This window comes from Cryptomeria japonica, unplaced genomic scaffold (assembly GCF_030272615.1).
Source record: "Cryptomeria japonica unplaced genomic scaffold, Sugi_1.0 HiC_scaffold_138, whole genome shotgun sequence".
Taxonomy (NCBI): Eukaryota; Viridiplantae; Streptophyta; class Pinopsida; order Cupressales; family Cupressaceae; genus Cryptomeria; species Cryptomeria japonica.
This window is the reverse complement of record NW_026728960.1, coordinates 62,501-77,500: the sequence shown is the minus strand read 5'-3', so window position 1 is coordinate 77,500 and position 15,000 is coordinate 62,501. Positions and strand designations below refer to the sequence as shown.

Below are 15,000 nucleotides of genomic sequence, written 5' to 3'. Positions count from 1 at the left end.
CCCCAACAATCATCGTGCCACTCTTCGCAGAGAGGTGATAGACGCCAACGAGCCCGCGCATAGCAATCGAGGTGTAAAAAGGGCGTTGAAGGCAGGAAGCCTGGACGAAAGAGGCTACGAGGTCACCTCGAAGCGGTCTAAGAATCGGGCGCACTTGGGGCGACTACCAGTGCCAACCCCTTATCCCGCGGTGCGTCCGACACACAGAAATTTCCAAGGCGGCCAAGGAGCCTCCCCGCATAGCAATCGGGGTGTGAGGTTACGGATGCAGCATTGATAGCAATCGAGGTGTGAGGCGAAGGATGCAGAAGTGAGAGCCGAGGGATGTAGCAGAGATAGCAATCGGGGTGTGTGATGCAGAAGAGATAGCAATCGAGGTGTGCGGTGGGAAGGGCCCAGCAGCCAGAATGCATGAAGCGACGGATGAAGCAGTGATGACAACCGGGCTGTGAGGAGAGGAGGGATGCAGCCAAGAAAGCAATCAGGGCTCGAGGCAAGGGATGCATCAAGGATAGCAATCATGTTGTGAGGCGAGATTCCAAAGGCTAAACGTGAGAGGCTGCAGGGTCGACTCAGAGAGGTCTATGCATGTGAGAGGCTGAAAGCAAGGTCGACTCGGAGCGGTCTATGCATCGGGCGCGCTTGGGGCGACTACCAGTGCCAACCCCTTATCCCGCGACGCGTCCGACAAAGAGAACGTTCCAAGGCGGCAGAGGAGGTTACCAGCCGAAGGATGCAGTAGCAATAACAGGTATAGTTCCGCGGCGGCCGAGAAGACTCACCGCATAGGAATCGGGATGCGAGGCGAGGGATGCGGCGGGAAGGCCCCGACGGCTAAACGGAAGAGGCTGCAGGGCCGCCTCGGAATGGTCCAAGCATCGGATGCGATTGGGACGACTACCAGTGCCAACCCCTTATCCCGCGATGCGTCCGATACACAGATAGTTCCAAGGCGGCCGAGGAGCCTCACCGCATATCAATCGGGGTGCGAGGCGAGGGATGGGGCGGGAAGGCCCCAACGGCTAGACGGAAGAGGCTTCAGGGCCACCTCGGAATGGTCCAAGCATCGGACGCGCTTGGGGCGACTGCCAGTGCCAACCCCTTATCCCGCGATGCGTCCGATACACAGATGGTTCCAAGGCGGCCGAGGAGCCTCACCGCATAGCAATCGGGGGTGCGAGGCGAGGGATGGGGCGGGAAGGCCCCAACGGCTAGACGGAAGAGGCTTCAGGGCCGCCTAGGAATGGTCCAAGCATCGGACACGCTTGGGGCGACTACCAGTGACAGCCCCCTATCCCGCGATGCGTCCGATACGAAGATGGTTCCAAGGCGGCCGAGGAGCCTCACCGCATAGCAATCGGGGTGCGAGGTGGGGGATGCGGCGAGATGGCCCCAACGGCTAGACGGAAGAGGCCACAGGGCCGCGTCGGAATAGTCCAAGCATCGGACGCGCTTGGGGCGACTACCAGTGACAACCCCTTATCCCGCGATGCGTCCGATACGAAGATAGTTCCAAGGCGGCCGAGGAGCCTCACCGCATAGCAATCGGGGTGCGAGGTGGGGGATGCGGCGAGATGGCCCCAACGGCTAGACGGAAGAGGCTGCAGGGCCGCCTCGGAATAGTCCAAGCATCGGACGCGCTTGGGGCCACTACCAGTGACAACCCCTTATCCCGCAATGCGTCCGATACGAAGATAGTTCCAAGGCGGCCGAAGAGCCTCACCGCATAGCAATCGGGGTGCGAGGTGGGGGATGCGGCGAGATGGCCCCAACGGCTAGACGGAAGAGGCCACAGGGCCGCCTCGGAATAGTCCAAGCATCGGACGCGCTTGGGGCGACTACCAGTGACAACCCCTTATCCCGCGATGCGTCCGATACGAAGATAGTTCCCAGGCGGCCGAGGAGCCTCACCGCATAGCAATCGGGGTGCGAGGCGAGGGATGCGGCGAGATGGCCCCAAAGGCTAGACGGAAGAGGCTGCAGGGCTGCCTCGGAATAGTCCAAGCATCGGACGCGCTTGGGGCGACTACCACTGCCAACCCCTTATCCCGCGATGCGTCCGATACACAGATAGTTCCGAGGCGGCCGAGGAGGTGGGGGATGCAGCGAGATGGCCCCAACGGCTAGACGGAAGAGGCTGCAGGGCCGCCTCGGAATAGTCCAAGCATCGGACGCGCTTGGGGCGACTACCAGTGACAACCCCTTATCCCGCGATGCGTCCGATACACAGATAGTTCCGAGGCGGCCAAGGAGCCTCACCGCATAGCAATCGTGGTGCGAGGTGGGGGATGCGGCGAGATGGCCCCAACGGCTAGACGGAAGAGGCTGCAGGGCCGCCTCGGAATGGTCCAAGCATCGGATGCGCTTGGGGCGACTACCACTGCCAACCCCTTATCCCGCGATGCGTCCGATACACAGATAGTTCCAAGGCGGCCGAGGAGCCTCACAGCATAGCAATCAGGGTGCGAGGCGAGGGATGCGGCGAGAAAGCCCCAACGGCTAGAGGGAAGAGGCTTCAGGTCCGCCTCGGAATGGTCCAAGCATCGGACGCGCTTGGGGCGACTACCAGTGACAACCCCTTATCCCGCGACGCGTCCGATACACAGATAGTTCCAAGGCGGCCGAGGAGCCTCACCGCATAGCAATCGGGGTGCGAGGCGAGGGATGCGGCGAGAAGGACCCAACGGCTACACGGAAGAGGCTTCGGGGCCGCCTCGGAATGGTCCAAGCATCGGACGCGCTTGGGGCGACTACCAGTGACAACCCCTTATCCCGCGACGCGTCCGATACACAGATAGTTCCAAGGCGGCCGAGGAGCCTCACCGCATAGCAATCGGGGTGCGAGGCGAGGGATGCGGCGAGAAGGACCCAACGGCTACACGGAAGAGGCTTCGGGGCCGCCTCGGAATGGTCCAAGCATCGGACGCGCTTGGGGCGACTACCAGTGACAACCCCTTATCCCGCGACGCGTCCGATACACAGATAGTTCCAAGGCGGCCGAGGAGCCTCACCGCATAGCAATCGGGGTGCGAGGCGAGGGATGCGGCGAGAAGGACCCAACGGCTAGACGGAAGAGGCTTCGGGTCCGCCTCGGAATGGTCCAAGCATCGGACGCGCTTGGGGCGACTACCAGTGACAACCCCTTATCCCGCGACGCGTCCGATACACAGATAGTTCCAAGGCGGCCGAGGAGCCTCACCGCATAGCAATCGGGGTGCGAGGCGAGGGATGCGGCGAGAAGGACCCAACGGCTAGACGGAAGAGGCTTCGGGTCCGCCTCGGAATGGTCCAAGCATCGGACGCGCTTGGGGCGACTACCAGTGACAACCCCTTATCCCGCGACGCGTCCGATACACAGATAGTTCCAAGGCGGCCGAGGAGCCTCACCGCATAGCAATCGGGGTGCGAGGCGAGGGATGCGGCGAGAAGGACCCAACGGCTAGACGGAAGAGGCTTCGGGTCCGCCTCGGAATGGTCCAAGCATCGGACGCGCTTGGGGCGACTACCAGTGACAACCCCTTATCCCGCGACGCGTCCGATACACAGATAGTTCCGAGGCGGCCGAGGAGCCTCACCGCATAGCAATCGGGGTGCGAGGCGAAGGATGCGGCGAGAAGGACCCAACGGCTAGACGGAAGAGGCTTCGGGTCCGCCTCGGAATGGTCTAAGCATCGGACGCGCTTGGGGCGACTACCAGTGACAACCCCTTATCCCGCGACGCGTCCGATACACAGATAGTTCCAAGGCGGCCGAGGAGCCTCACCGCATAGCAATCGGGGTGCGAGGCGAGGGATGCGGCGAGAAGGACCCAACGGCTAGACGGAAGAGGCTTCAGGGCCGCCTCGGAATGGTCCAAGCATCGGACGCGCTTGGGGCGACTACCAATGACAACCCCTTATCCCGCGACGCGTCCGATACACAGATAGTTCCGAGGCGGCCGAGGAGCCTCACCGCATAGCAATCGGGGTGCGAGGCGAGGGATGCGGCGAGAAGGACCCAACGGCTAGACGGAAAAGGCTTCAGGGCCGCCTCGGAATGGTCCAAGCATCGGACGCGCTTGGGGCGACTACCAGTGACAACCCCTTATCCCGCGACGCGTCCGATACACAGATAGTTCCGAGGCGGCCGAGGAGCCTCACCGCATAGCAATCGGGGTGCGAGGCGAGGGATGCGGCGAGAAGGACCCAACGGCTAGACGGAAGAGGCTTCAGGGCCGCCTCGGAATGGTCCAAGCATCGGACGCGCTTGGGGCGACTACCGTTGCCAACCCCTTATCCCGCGATGCGTCTGATACACAGATAGTTCCGAGGCGGCCGAGGAGCCTCACCGCATAGCAATCGGGTTGCGAGGCAGATTATTGGGAAGGGAACCCCCTGGGATGCGGCTCAAGCAGTGCCCAAAGGGACTGGAATGCGGAATCACATCGAGAGACCCAAATGCTATACGAGGGCTCAAATCGAATTATCGATTTGGCCACGACATGGACGCATCGGAACGACTACCTTTGCCGAACCACTCGCAATTGCATCCATACCGAAACCAATAGACATTTCCGTTAGAGCCCTCGCATAGCATTCGGGAATCTCGCATGCCCCTCTAAATCGACCAATGCTGGCGCTCAATGAAAATCCGAGCGCTACCACCGTTCGAGCGCCAGCATTGGTCGAGTTAGAGGGGCACGGGGGAGAATGCTCCAGTCAACACCTCCCCTATATAAGTTATTTGTCCGATTCTCGCACAACCGTAGTCTGCCTCGTCGAATCAAACAACGGTCCCAGATTCCGACTTCCGTTCCGTAGAGACCCAAAAGCTAGATGGAGGCTCGCAAGAAAGAGAGTCGGCGCATAGCAATCGGGTTTCTCGAACGTTTAGGGACCGAGCTCACTTGCGGATAGGGCAAAATCCGCCAAGCAACCCAAAAGCTAGACGGGGGCTCGAATCGAATCGCCTAGGCGGCCACAACAACGACGTGTTGGATCGACTACCAGTGCCAAACCATTCAGCAAGACTAGTCTGTGTCGAGGCCGGATAGAGATTCTCAGAGAGCGCTCGCATAGCATTTAGGAGACCTGCCGCGTCCCTCACACTCGACAAATGGTGGTGCACGTTTATAAATCCGAGCGATCCCAACCCTTTCAAGCACCAACATCGGTCGAGATAGAGGGGCACGGAGGGGGCTGCGTGAGACAACACAGTCCCCTATATAAGTTATTTGTCCGATTCTCACACATCCGAAGAATGGTCATCAAATCGGACAACAGCCCAAACTTCCGACTTCCGTCCCAGAAAGCCCAAGAGCTATCTAAAACGTTCATGGCCGGAACTCGATCGCGGCTATACCAGTCCGCCAAGCAACCCAAAAGCTAGACTGGAGCTCTAGTCGAATCACCTCTGTGGCCATTGCAAGGACGTGTTGGAGCGACTACCATTGCCGAACCATTCCGCAGGTCGAGTCCATACCAAGGCCGCATAGAGATTCACGATGAGCTCCTGCATAGCAATCAGGAGACTTGCCGTGTCCATCACAATCGATAAATCCTGGTGCAAGATTTTTGCATCCGAGCGCTCCAACCAGTCGAGCACCAGCATCAATCGACATAAACGGGCACGGGGGGAGGATGCTCGAGAACACTACCTCCCCTATATAAGTTATTTGTCCGATTCTCAAGCAGCCGAAGTCTGGTCATCGAATCGGGTCAAAGACCACAACTTCCGACTTTACCCACAATGCAAGTCATCGAATCGAACATCGGCCCCCGAGTCGGACTCCATGCGTATGTCAGGTCATCGGACCCAAATTCCGCCTTCCTGCGCATGGCGGGCCATCAATATCAACTCGGTCATCGGACCCAAACTCCGCCTTTTTGCGTATGGCACGCCTTCAAATCGGTCATCGGACCCAAATTCCGCCTTCCTGTGCATGGCGGGCCATCAACATCAACTCGGTCATCGGACCCAAATTCCGCCTTTCTGCGCATGGCACGCCATCAACTCGGTCATCGGACCCAAATTCCGCCTTCCTGCGCATGGCAGGTCATCGGACACAAATTCAGACCTCGCCAATATGCCTACGTATCGAATCGGTCATCGGACCCAACTTCCGACTTCATCCATACTGTAGGGTCTTTGAGGTTGGCGCGGTGCGCTCAACCCAGGGAGTCGACCCATCGAAGCATACACCTCCCCTATATAAGCTATTTGTCCGATTCCCACACCTGTGTAGTTTGCACCTCTGACCAGGACATCGACCCCAACTTCCGAACTCGACTGCAACGACGGCACCAGCGCCTTGGTGCGCACCTTGCGACGCACAGTCCCAACATTCGCCTTCCTGCACATGGCAGGTCATCGGACCCAAATTCCGACCTCGCGAGTATGCCTACATATCGAATCGGTCATCGGACCCAACTTCCGACTTCATCCATACCGTAGGGTCTTTGAGGTTGGCGCGGTGCGCTCAACCCGGGGAGTCGACCCAACGAAGCATACACCTCCCCTATATAAGCTATTTGTCCGATTCCCACACCTGTGTAGTTTGCACCTCCGATCAAGACATCGACCCCAACTTCCGAACTCGCCTCCAACGACCGAACCAGCGCCTTGGTGCGCACCTTGCAACGCACAGTGCCAACATTCGCCTTCCTGCACGTGGCAGGTCATCGGACCCAAATTCCGACCTCGCGAGTATGCCTACATATCGAATCGGTCATCGGACCCAACTTCCGACTTCATCCATACCGTAGGGTCTTTGAGGTTGGCGCGGTGCGCTCAACCCGGGGAGTCGACCCAACGAAGCATACACCTCCCCTATATAAGCTATTTGTCCGATTCCCACACCTGTGTAGCTTGCACCTCCGATCAGGACATCGACCCCAACTTCCGAACTCGACTAAAAAGACCGCACCAGCGCCTTGGTGTGCACCTTGCAACGCACAGTGTCAACATTCGCCTTCCTGCACATGGCAGGTCATCGGACCCAAATTCCGACCTCATGAGCATACCTACTAATCGAATTGGTCATCGGACCCAACTTCCGACTTCATCCATACCGTAGGGTCTTTGAGGTTGGCGCGGTGCGCTCAACCTGGGGAGTCGACCCATCGAAGCATACACCTCCCCTATATAAGCTATTTGTCCGATTCCGACACCTGTGTAGTTTGCACCTCCGCTCAGGACATCGACCCCAACTTCCGAACTCGCCTGCAACGACCGAACCAGCGCCTTGGTGCGCACCAAAAGTGCGCACTTTTGGAGGGCACTTTTGTGCGCTCCAAAGGTGCGCACTTTTGGAGGGCACTTTTCTGCGCTCCAAAGGTGCGCACTTTTGGAGGGCACTTTTTGGAGGGCACTTTTCTGCGCTCCAAAGGTGCGCACTTTTGGAGGGCACTTTTTGGAGGGCACTTTTCTGCGCTCCAAAGGTGCGCACTTTTGGAGGGCACTTTTTGGAGGGCACTTTTCTGCGCTCCAAAGGTGCGCACTTTTGGAGGGCACTTTTTGGAGGGCACTTTTCTGCGCTCCAAAGGTGCGCACTTTTGGAGGGCACTTTTTGGAGGGCACTTTTCTGCGCTCCAAAGGTGCGCACTTTTGGAGGGCACTTTTCTGCGCTCCAAAGGTGCGCACTTTTGGAGGGCACTTTTTGGAGGGCACTTTTCTGCGCTCCAAAGGTGCGCACTTTTGGAGGGCACTTTTCTGCGCTCCAAAGGTGCGCACTTTTGGAGGGCACTTTTTGGAGGGCACTTTTCTGCGCTCCAAAGGTGCGCACTTTTGGAGGGCACTTTTGTGCACTCCAAAGGTGCGCACTTTTGGAGGGCACTTTTCCTGTGCTCCAAAGGTGCACACCTAGGTGAGCACCTTCGACCACACCTTGTAGCACACCAAACTCTGACTTTCGACTTCATCCGCAATGCAGGGTCTTTGAGGTTGGCGCAATGCGCACAACCAGGGGAGTCGACCCATCAAACCCAACACCTCCCCTATATAAGCTATTTGTCTGATTCTCATACATGCGTAGCCTGCAGGAGCAATTAGGACATCGACCCCAACTTTCGGCTTCTAAACGAAAACAAGGTCTTTGAGGTTGGTGTAATGCGAACAACTAGGGGAGTCAACCCATCAAACCCAACACCTCCCCTATATAAGCTATTTGTCTGATTCTCATACATGTGTAGTCTACAGGAGCAATTAGGACATCGACCCCAACTTTTGACTTCTTAACGAAAACAAGGTCTTTGAGGTTGACGTAATGCGCACAACCAGGGGAGTCGACCCATCAAACCCAACACCTCCCCTATATAAGCTATTTGTCCGATTCTCATACATGTGTAGCCTGCAGGAGCCATTAGGACATTGACCCCAACTTTTGACTTCTTAACGAAAACAAGGTCTTTGAGGTTGGCGTAATGCGCACAACCAAGGGAGTTGACCCATCAAACCCAACACCTCCCCTATATAAGCTATTTGTCTGATTCTCATACATGTGTAGCCTGCAACAACGATTAGGACATCCACCCCAACTTCTGAATTCGTCTGCGTTGACCGCACCAAAGGTGCACGCCTTGGTGCTCACCAAAATCCGACTTCCGACTTCTTCTGCTATGCGGGGTCTTTGAGGTTGGCGCAGTGCGCACAACCAGGGGAGTCAACCCACCGAATGCAACACCTCCCCTATATAAGCTATTTGTCTGATTCTCATACATGCGTAGACTGCAGCAATGATTAGGACATCCACCCCAACTTTTGACTTCTTAAACAAGACAGGGTCTTTGAAGTTGGTGCAGTGCACACAACCAGGGGAGTCGACCCATCAAACGCAACACCTCCCCTATATAAAGCTATTTGTCCGATTCTCATACGTGTAGTCTGCAGCAGCGATTAGGACATCGACCCCAACTTCCGAATTCGTTTGCATTGACCGCACCAAAGGTGCACGCCTTGGTGTGCACCCTGGAGTGCACTTTGGTGCTCACCTCGGTGCACACTTTGGTGTGCACCTCGGTGTGCACCAAAGGTGCGCACCTTGGAGCGCACCAAAGGTGTACACTTTGGAGTGCACCACATAGGGTCTTTGAGAGGTTGGCGCAGTGCGCACACCAAGGTGGGTGTTGAGGTGCGTGCCGAGGTGGGTGGGTGCTAGGGTGCGCTCCATGGTGGGTGCCAGGGTGGGTGCGTGCTAGGGTGGATTCCAAAGAGGGTCATAGGGTGGGTGCCAAGGTGGGTTGGTGATATAGTGGGTTCAAAGGTGGGTACTAGGGTGGGTTCCAAGGTGGGTCACAAGTTGGGTGCCAGGATGCGTGGGTGTTAGGTTGGGTGCCAAGGTGGGCTCCTGCGTGGGTGGGTGCTAGGGTGGGTTTCAAGGTGGACGCGAGGGCGGGTGCCAAGGTGGGTAACAAGTTGGGTGTTAGGATGGGTGAGTGCTAGAGTGGGTGCCAAGGTGGGTGGGTGCTAAGGTGGATGCCAAGGTGGTTCACAGGGTGGGTGGGTTCTAGGGTGAGTTCCAAGGTGGGTCACAGGTTCAGTGCTAGGGTGGGTGTCAAGGCGGGTGTCGAGGTGCCTGGGTGCTAGGGTGTGGATGCCAATGTGGGTCATAGGGTGGGTACTAGGGTGGGCTGCAATGTGGGTGCCAAGGTGGGTAACATGCTCGGTGGGTTCTAAATTGGGTGCCAGGGTGGGTGTGCACCCACCTTGCCCGAGGTGGGTGCCAAGGTGCCAGTGTGGGTGGGTGCTAAGGTGGATGCCAAGGTGGGTGAGAAGGTGGGTGATAGGTTGAGTGGTAGGATGGGTGGGTGCCAAGATGGGTCACAGGGTGGGTGCAAGGGTGGGTAGGTGCTAGGGTTGGTGTCAGGGTGGGTGGGTGCTAGGTTGGGTTCCAAGGTGGGTGCGAGGGTGAGTGTCAAGGTGGGTCACAGGTTAGGTGCTAGGATGGGTGAGTGCTAGGGTGCAAAGGTGCCAGGGTGGGTGCTAGGATGGGTCGATGCTAGGGTGAGTGGCAAGGTGGGTCCACAAGTGTCAAGGTGGGTGCCGAGGTGGGTGCCAAGTCGGCGACTGCTATGGTGGATGCCAAGGTGGGTCACGGGGTGGGTGCCAAGTTGCTAGGTTGGGTTCCAAGGTGGGTGCCAACGTGGGTGCTAGGGTGCGTGGGTTAAAGGGTGTGTCACAACGTGGGTGCCAGGATGGGTGCGCACCCACACTGGCCAAGACGGGTGCGGGTGCAAGGTTGGGTTCCAAGCCCGGTCACAGGCTGGGTGCTAGGATGGGTGGGTGCCAAGGTGGGCACCAGGGTGGGTGCACCCACCCTGGCCAAGGTGGGTCACGGGGTGGGTCCTAGGGTGGGTAACGGGGTGGGTACTAAGGTGCGTGCCAAGGTGGGTCATAGGGTGGGTGCCAAGGTGGGCACCAGGGTGGGTGTGCACCAACCCTAGCCAGGGTAGGTCACGGGGTGGTTGTCGGGGTGGGCGTCAAGGAGCCAAGGTGGGTGGCAAGTAGCCAAGTTGCGTGCCAAGGTGGGTGTCGGGGTGGGTGCCAAGGATCCAAGGTGGGTGCCAAGGAACCAAGGTGGGTGTCTGGGTGGGTGCCGAGGTGGGAGCCAGGGTGGGTCCCAAGGTGAGTGCAAAGGTGGGTGCCAGGGTCAAGGTGAGTGCCAATGTGGGTTCCAAGGTGCCAGGGTCAGGGTGAGTGCCAATGTGGGTTCAAAGGTGCTAAGTTGGGTGCGAGGTTGGGTGCGAGGGTGGGTGGGTGCCAAGGTGTGCTAGGTGGAAGCCCGGGTGGGTCGGCATCCCATGGGTGTCGAGTTGGGTGCCTGATGGGTGCTTCTTGTCAAGTTTTAGTCGTCGGGACTCATTTCGAGCCTTAGAGGTCGTTTCTTGTCCGGTTGCCCTGTCTTCGACCTGGGAACCCAATTTTGGTCCTCGGGTCCCATTTTTTTTTGTCTCGCATCCCACTTTTGGCCTGTGGCCTTTTCGGGGTCGATTCTCGTTTTGGGCATCAGAGCATGTTTCTTCTCCTAAAACCCAATATTTGTTTATTAAGTCTCGGAACACATTTTTGTTCTCGTGGACCCATCATGGGTCTTGGAACGCATTTGTGGTCCTTGGGTCCCATTTTGCATCCCGAAACTTGTGTTTTGGTGCTTGATCCCTATTTTGGGTGCCCACCTTGCACCAAGTGCGCACCCGGGGCAAACCGAGCGCCTTGGTGCACCGGGGCAAGATCGAGCGTGCACCCGAGGCGCCCCGAACATGCACCAAGGTGCACTCGGCCCACATGTGAGCGCAGGTCGTTGCGCCCGAGGTGGTGTGTGGGCACCGCGTTGCAGACGGGACACTGCACGCACACGACGCCCCCTCCAGGTGCACGCACGTAGGCCGGGCCGGGTGCACACCCGACGCCCTAGCAAGGTGCGCGCACCCGGGCAGGGCTCACACTTGGCGAACGGGGCGCACTTCGCGAGGGAGGGTGTGCACCTCGACGGGGGTGGGTGGCCGGGGTGGATTCGCACGTGGGTCGCGGTTTGCTAAGTACACACTGCGACAAGCTCATAACGGGTGCGATCATACCAGCGTTAGTGCACCGGATCCCATCAGAACTCCGCAGTTAAGCGCGCTTGGGCCGGAGTAGTACTGGGATGGGTGACCTCCCGGGAAGTCCCGGTGTTGCACCCTTTTTTAGTTTTTCGCCGGGCGTCGCAATGCTATTTGAATAAACCTTTTGCCCGTTTGCGTTCTCGTCGGGGCCGGGCCGGGCCGGGGTGCGCTGCCCGCACTACCGCGCGCGCGGGGGCGACACCGAGCGCGCACCCGAGGCGCCCCGAGCACACAGGCCACGGTGCAACCCGGGCGTTGTGCGCGCACCCCGGTGCGCCCGAGGTGCTGCGCGCGCACCCAGGTGAAATCGGTGTGCACCTCGGCCAGTGCGCGCTCGGTCGAGTCGCGCACGTTGGCCAAGGTGCACGGTGATGTTTCTTACTCTAAGGTTCCGCACCAGACGCCCGGGACAGGTGAGCGAAGCTGGGCGGGGCCGGGTGCGCGGCCGGGGCAGGTGCACGCAGCTGGAGAGAGCTTTGGAGCACACTTCGGAGCGCACCAATGATGCGCTCCATTCAAAAGTTTCCTGAAAAGGCAAAAAAAGTTGAGATTATAGAATTTCCCACTTGAGAGATTGTAAAAAAAAAAAATTTAAAATGAAGGAAACGCGGGTGCCAAGGTGTGCGCAGCCCAGCCAAGGTGTGCGCACCAAGGCGCCCACCCTGGCGAAGGTGCACGCAAGGTGCGCACCCGAGGCAAACCGGACAATTAACCCAACTTTCGACTTCGCGCGCACCTTGGAGCGCACTTCGGAGCGCTCCTTGGTGCGCACCAATCTTGGGCACCTCGGAGTGCACCATGGCGCCCACCAAGGTGCGCACCCGGGGCAAACCGAGCTCCGACTTTGTGCGCACCTTGGAGCGCACGAAAGGTGCGCACCATGGCGCCCACCAAGGTGCGCAGCCCAGCCAAGGCGTGCGCATCAAGGTGCGCACCCTGGCGAAGGTGCGCACCCGGGGCAAACCGAGCTCCGACTTCGTGCGCACCTTGGAGCGCACAAAAGGTGCGCAACCCAGCCAAGGTGTGCGCACCCCGGTCAAACCGAGCTCCGAATCGTGCGCACCAGAGGTGCACGCCATCGTGCGCACCTTGGAGCACACTTCGGAGCCCTCCTTGGTGCGCGCCGATGTTGCGCACCTCGGAGCGCACCCGGGGAAAACAATGCAATTAACCCGACTTTCGACTTCGTGGGCACCTCGGAGCGCTCTCGGGTTCGCACCTCGGAGCACACCGAGGTGCGCACCTTTGATGCGCTGCCTTCACCAATTTCCAGAAAAGGCAAGAAAACATTGAGAAGGTGTGCGCACCGAGGTGCCCACCCTGGCGAAGGTGCACGCGAGGTGCGCACCCGGGGCAAACCGGGCTCCGACTTCGTGCACGCCGCACCTTGGAGCACACTTCGGAGCGCTCCTTGGTGCGCACCAGGGCGCGCAACCCAGCCGAGGTGCCCACCCCGGCGAAGGTGCACGCGAGGTGCGCACCCGGGGCAAACCGGGCTCCGACTTCGTGCACGCCATGGTGCCCACCGCGGCGAAGGTGCACGCGAGGTGCGCACCCGGGGCAAACCGGGCTCCGACTTCGTGCACGCCGCACCTTGGAGCACACTTCGGAGCGCTCCTTGGTGCGCACCATGGTGCCCACCAGGGCGCGCAACCCCGCCGAAGGTGCACGCGAGGTGCGCACCCGGGGCAAACCGGGCTCCGACTTCGTGCACGCCGCACCTTGGAGCACACTTCGGAGCGCTCCTTGGTGCGCACCATGGTGCCCACCAGGGCGCGCAACCCCGCCGAAGGTGCACGCGAGGTGCGCACCCGGGGCAAACCGGGCTCCGACTTCGTGCACGCCATGGTGCGCACCGCGGCGAAGGTGCGCACCCGGGGCAAACCGGGCTCCGACTTCGTGCACGCCGCACCTTGGAGCACACTTCGGAGCGCTCCTTGGTGCGCACCAGGGCGCGCAACCCAGCCGAGGTGCCCACCCCGGCGAAGGTGCACGCGAGGTGCGTACCCGGGGCAAACCGGGCTCCGACTTCGTGCACGCCGCACCTTGGAGCACACTTCGGAGCGCTCCTTGGTGCGCACCATGGTGCCCACCAGGCCGCGCAACCCAGCCAAGGTGTGCGCACCAAGGTGCACGCGAGGTGCGCACCCGGGGCAAACCGGGGTCCGACTTCGTGCACGCCGCACCTTGGAGCACACATCGGGGCGCTCCCGGGTTCGCACCGGCGTTGCGCACCGTGGTGGGCACCTCGGAGCACACCAAGGTGGGCAGCGAGGTGCGCACCTTTGATGCGATGCCTTCACTAATTTCCATAAAAGGCAAAAAAAAAACGAGATTTTAAAATTTCCGTTTTGAAAGATAGTGAGAAAAAGGGAATGCTGGTGCCATCTTGAGCCCGCCCTGGTGCGCAGCCCAGCCAAGGTGTGCGCACCAAGGTGCCCACCCTGGCGAAGGTGCGCGCCCGGGCAATTAACCCAACTTCCAACTTCGCGCGCGCCAGGGTGGGAGCGCACCCAACAACCGGGCCTGGGAAGAGCCAATGCGAGAAACCCCACCAAACGCTCTGACAAAAAAAGAGGGGGCGCTCCAGTAACCCCGCTTCGGAGCGCACCCTGGGCAAACCCAGCCAAGGTGCCCACCCCGGCCAAGGTGCAGGCGAGGTGCGCACCCGGGGCAAACCGGGCTCCGACAACGTGCACGCCGCACCTTGGAGCACACTTCGTAGCGCTCCCGGGTGCGCACCTCAGAGCACACCAAGGTGGGCAGCGAGGTGCGCACCTTTGATGCGCTGCCTTCACTAATTTCCAGAAAAGGCAAAAAAAAAAGGAGATTTTAAAATTTCCGTTTTGAAAGATAGTGAAAAAAACGGAACGCGCGTGCCATCTTGAGCCCGCCCTGGTGCGCAGCCCAGGTAAGGTGCCCACCCTGGCAAAGGTGCGCACCCGGGCAATTAACCCTACTTCCGACTTCGTGCGCGCCAGGGTGGCAACCGGGCCTCGGAAGAGCCAATGCGAGAAACCCCACCAAACGCTCCGACAAAAAAAGAGGCGGCGCTCCAATAACCCCGCTTCGGAGCGCAGCCGGGGCAAACCCAGCCAAGGTGCCCACCCCGACGAAGGTGCACGCGAGGTGCGCACCCAGGGCAAACCGGGCTCCGACAACGTGCACGCAGCACCTTGGAGCACACTTCGAAGCACTCCCGGGTGCCCACCGGCGTTGCGCACCGTGGTGGGCAGCGAGGTGCGCACCTTTGATGCGCTGCCTTCACTAATTTCCAGAAAAAGGCAAAAAAAAATGAGATTTTAAAATTTCCGTTTTGAAAGATAGTGAAAAAAAAGGAACGCGGGTGCCATCTTGAGCCCGCCCTGGTGCGCAGCCCAGGCAAGGCATGCGCACCAAGGTGCCCACCCGAGGTGCACAC

The 15,000-nt window shown here is 59.6% G+C and overlaps 1 non-coding gene across 1 annotated transcript; it reads left to right on the top strand.

The window, feature by feature from the left end:
• Positions 1 to 11,538: 11,538 nt before the first annotated feature.
• On the top strand, positions 11,539 to 11,657 carry LOC131866255 (5S ribosomal RNA). The gene has a single exon (XR_009364878.1). It is a non-coding gene; the product is annotated as a 5S ribosomal RNA (ribosomal RNA).
• The last annotated feature ends 3,343 nt before the right edge of the window (positions 11,658 to 15,000 follow it).